Source organism: Silene latifolia, chromosome 9 (assembly GCF_048544455.1).
Source record: "Silene latifolia isolate original U9 population chromosome 9, ASM4854445v1, whole genome shotgun sequence".
Classification (NCBI taxonomy): domain Eukaryota; kingdom Viridiplantae; phylum Streptophyta; class Magnoliopsida; order Caryophyllales; family Caryophyllaceae; genus Silene; species Silene latifolia.
Window position 1 is genome coordinate 166,196,958 of NC_133534.1, and position 4,925 is coordinate 166,201,882.

General features: G+C 41.3%; 1 non-coding gene across 1 annotated transcript; it reads right to left on the reverse strand.

Annotated features, from left to right (window-relative positions):
• Positions 1–1,171: 1,171 nt before the first annotated feature.
• On the reverse strand, positions 1,172–1,278 carry LOC141602872 (small nucleolar RNA R71). Its single transcript, XR_012524778.1, has one exon. It is a non-coding gene; the product is annotated as a small nucleolar RNA R71 (small nucleolar RNA).
• Between the last annotated feature and the right edge of the window lie 3,647 nt (positions 1,279–4,925).

A 4,925-nucleotide genomic window follows, 5' to 3' on the forward strand; every position in this document is an offset into this window, starting at 1 on the left:
ATTAAGTCGACTTGTAGGTGTTGTACAATCTAATCGATTCGGCTCCGGGACCCAAACTTTCCTAGGATTGTAAGATATAACCCAACTCAATCCATCACAACAATAATTGCTTGCTTATAATTTGAGAACATGTTTGTATGATCATATCCCATGATTCCCCTATGATCCCATGACACCCTAGTGCCTTTAATCAATTGTTTACACCCCTTTAATTCATCTTGCTTGTTTATTTTCATTGCTATTTTAGTTTAGTGACCTTCTGCATCAACCCAATTTGTGACACCCCTTAGACACCACTAGTTGCAATAGAAATCTCATTTCAATACCCGTCCCTTGGGATCCGACCTTTACTTGCCTCTTTACTAATTGTAGAGTTGTTTGTGAAGCTATAAATTGTGTTTTGATTCGACCGTGACCCAACGACCACATCTCTAATTGTGAACACGAACGGACTCGCATCAAAAATGGCGCCGTTGCCGGGGACGGTGTTTGTTTGATTTAGATTTCTTTTTATTGTTATTAGTTGTGTCTTTCTTCACCTTGGGGAAGTAAAACTCCTCAAGGTTTGTTCTAATTGTTTTCGAGTTGTTTGATATTTTGCATGTCTAGAAGGTTACAAGGTGATTTGTTACCTTTTGACCGTGAAATCGAAAGAACCTTGACGAACAATAGGAGACTTGTTAGGAGGAATTTAAGAGGTATTAGTGAAGTTGTTCAACCCACTAGTGAGTTTGTCAATCCTTTCGCAATAGAAGGAGAAGAGAACCCATTACACAATACCCCACAAAATCCACCTACAATGCCTAAATTCTCGTCACACTCCGTACCCACCGAGGAGAATCTACCAAATGGTACTCCTACACCGCAACATCTAACCGGAAATTTTATTGCCAAGTCTGCCTTCATCCAATTAGTTGAGAGGAGCCAATTTGGGGGGATGCCTAGTGAGGACCCTCATTCTCATATGGAAACCTTTTGCGACTATTGTGATGCAATCTCTCAAACGGGCGTGACTCAAGACCAAATTAGATGGGTCTTATTTCCATTTTCCTTAATCGGCACCGCGAAGCAATGGTTGAAGGGCCTTGATAAGGCCACCCTTGGAATAGATTCTTGGAAGAAGTTGGCTCTAGCTTTCTACAAAAAATTATACCCACCGGAAAAGACTAACATGCTAAGAGCTCAAATTACGGGTTTTAAGCAAAGGGATGAAGAGTCTTTGTATGAAGCTTGGGAGCGGTTTAAGGGAATTTGTCACTCATGTCCTCACCATGGACTTAGCGAATGGTTTTTGGTACAACAATTTTGGAATGGTTTATATGAAGATTCTAGGAACATTCTCAATATGGGATCAAATGGAATGTTCACCGAAGTTGATGACAATCAAACATGGAACAAGATTGAGGAAATGGCGGTCCATAACTCACAATATAGTAGACCTCGAAAGGCTACTAGAGGAGGAAAGCATGAAGTGGACTCCGTTACTCAATTGGGTGCTCAACTTAGTGCTCACATTGACACAATCAACTTGAAGTTTGAACAAGCTATGGCTAGACTTGAGGAAAACTCAAAATCATCAAAGCATCAGGTTAATGCCATGACGGCATCCTCATCAATCCCAAGTGGGATATGTGAGAATTGTGGAACTTTGGGACATGACCAAGGTGAATGTAGGGGAACAAATGAACAAGTGAATGCTTTCCAAGCATACAAGAGTGGTACCCCTTATTCCAACTTTTACAATGAAAACACCAAATTCCATCCAAATCTCTCATACAAAGGCCAAAATGTTCAAAACCTTCAAACAACATACACTCCACCACCCATGAGAAACCAAAATCAAAGACCCTTTTACAATCAAAACCAAGGTTACCAAAATCAAAATCCATACAATCACCAAAATGACCAAGGCTTTGATGTCCAAAAAGCGGTCCTCCAAATGCAAAAGAATCAACAAGAATTTTTTACTCAAATGCAAAAAGATAGCCAAGCAAAGGAAACCACCATCAACAACATTCTAGCTCACACCAAGATGTTGGAAACACAATTGACTCAACTAGCATCTTCAAGCTCACAAAGACAAAAGGGGCAATTACCACCTCAAAGTAATCCCCCTAGACATGAAACGGTTAGTGCCATTCACTTGAGAAGTGGTACAAGGTATGAAGCACCGAAGAAGCAAGTTGAGGATGAAGTTGTGGAAGCTAGTGAAAAGGAAGAAATTGTGCAAAACTCCAAAGATGGAGAATCATCAAAAGAAGAAAGTTCAAAGAAAAATGAAGACAAGGCCAAGGAGAAGGAGCCCATTGTGATTAGACTCCCTTTTCCAAGTCGTCAAGCCAAGCCCAAATTTGATGATCAACTTGGAAAGTTCATGGAAATTGTGAAGAATTTGGAAGTCTCAATTCCTTTCACGGAATTAATCAATCACGTGCCGGCCTATGCGAAATACATGAAAGATATCCTCACAAAGAAGAAGTCGATCCGGAAACTTGAGACTATCGCCTTCACTAAGGTGAGTAGTGCAATACTTCAAGGGAGTTCACCTCCAAAGTTAAAGGATCCGGGAAGCTTCTCAATACCGTGTACCATTGGCGACACGACGATCAACAAAGCCTTATGTGATCTAGGGGCTAGTGTGAGTGTCATGCCGTACTCGGTGAGTAAAAGGTTGGGGATGGGAGAGCTTAAATGCACCAACATCACACTCCAAATGACCGATAGATCGACGAAGACACCGTTAGGGATATGGGAAGATGTCCCCGTGCGAATTGGGAAGTTTTTCATCCCGGTGGACTTTGTCATTGTTGATATGGAGGAAGATTCCAACATTCCAATCATCCTAGGAAGACCTTTCCTACACACCGCGGGTGCGGTGATTGATGTGAAACATGGTGAGCTCACTCTAGAAGTGCGAGATGAAAGCATAACTTTTAATCTTGACAAGACTATAAGAGCTCCTCGTTTGCATGAACCATGTTTCATGATTGATCATTATAGCCGAAAGGATGAAAGGAAGAAATCGGAACTCCAATGGAAGAAGAAAATTGAAGACGCTCCATTCAAAGAGCAAGTGAATTGTGACAAGGAGAGCTTGCAAAGCTCATCAAAATCAATCAAGGAAGAAGAGGATGGCCTCATTGGCCAAGAGAAGAAATTGCGAGAGTTGTCTCCATCTAAGCAAGAGATTTTCAATGATCAACTTAATGAAGTTTGTGGTCTTTGGGACGACGAATTTGAAGGGATTTTTAACCCCTACATTGGTAATGCCATCGATCAAGACCAACAACAAAGGCCAAGGTCTATTGAAGACCTCTACCATGATAATGAACAAGCCTTTGATTACTTCTTCAAGGTGTTGAGCAACATCAACAACACCTTGAACATGCCCCCTTGACATCTCATCAAGAATGAGAGTTTGGTGGAGTCCTCCCTAAACCACCACTTGTAAATATTTCTAACTCCCTAACTTACATTTCAATTCTTGTATTGCATTTTTTTTGTCATATTTGGAGTTTTATTTACTTTGATCAAAATAATTGTCATGCTTGAGAGAAGTGAGGGAGGGACTAACAATTTTAATTGATGTGTAGTGCTTTTAGATTAGTGTGGGGATGGCAATTGCCTAGGCTATCCATGCCTTAGTAGTGCCCCCACAATGACGAACACAAGACTTGGAGAAAGAATGGAAGAATGGTAAGGGAAATGCATTGTGCACGGATGGAACTGAATCCGTGTACACAGGGGAAGAATCCGAGTGGATTCCACAGAATCCGCCCGTCTTAAAGAATCCGAGCGTATTGCAGAAAAGACGCCCGTCCTGAACTGAGCTGAATTTTGAAAATTTCTTGACTGTGACTGAATCCGGGCGTCCTGAGCACGAATCCGCCCGTCTTGAAGAATCCGCCCGTCTTGAAAGAAAGACGTCCGTCTTTGCAACTGAGGAAAACAAGCAAAATTTTCTGGGTCAAATCCGTCCGTCTTCAAGCAAATCCGCTTTGTCCCGTGTCAAGCAAATCCGAGCGTCTTCATCAGAATCCGCCCGTCTTTAGGCGAGTTTTGTAAAGCCCAGAAAGAGCAGAATCCGCACGGATTGGGCAGAATCCGCACGGATTGCCCCTGCAGATTCGAAAATTTCGGTCTCTTTAAAACCCCTCCCACCTTCATTCATTCATTCATTCATTTATAAACACTACCCACAACATCAAAACCCTCATCCTCTCCTCACAAAAACAAAAAACCCTCAACAACATTCACCAAAATCAAATCAAACCATCCTTCCAACAACAAATCAATCACCCCTTCTTCAATAAAAATCAAAACCAAGCACAAAATCTTCAACCTTTGAGTCGATTTTTGATTTCATAAAGGCAAAGCCTTTCACCTTCAAATCGATTTGGGTATACTACAAATTGAAGACTTTTCATTCTTTTCTTGGTTAGTTCAGCAATGGCAAGGACTAAGGGAGCAACAAAGGCAACAAAGGCACCAAAGGCTAAGGCACTCTGACAAAGGCAAAAGGCTCTTCAAACAAAGAAAGCATTGGCTATGGTGGTACCTACACCAAACTTGGAAGTGCAACAACAACAACAACCTTCTATGGGAGCAACAACACCTTCTACTCCGGAAATCGATCAACTTTTGCATTATCCGGAGGTAACTTTTATTTCCGATACCCATAGAAATACCTTTGTCAAGTTTGCTATGAAGTCATTACAATCCACCAAATTTATATGTGAAGATACCTTAGAAAAATTGGGTGTTCTTGAGCAAACTAGAGCCTTTTTCAATGCCATGGGGTTGAAGAAATTGTTTGAAACAAGGGAATTGACATACCCCTCCCTTACCTTGGAATTTTTGAGTTCCTTGAAAGTCACCAAAGTTGAGAATAGGTAGAATCTCGAGTTTCGTCTAGCTAATGTTAG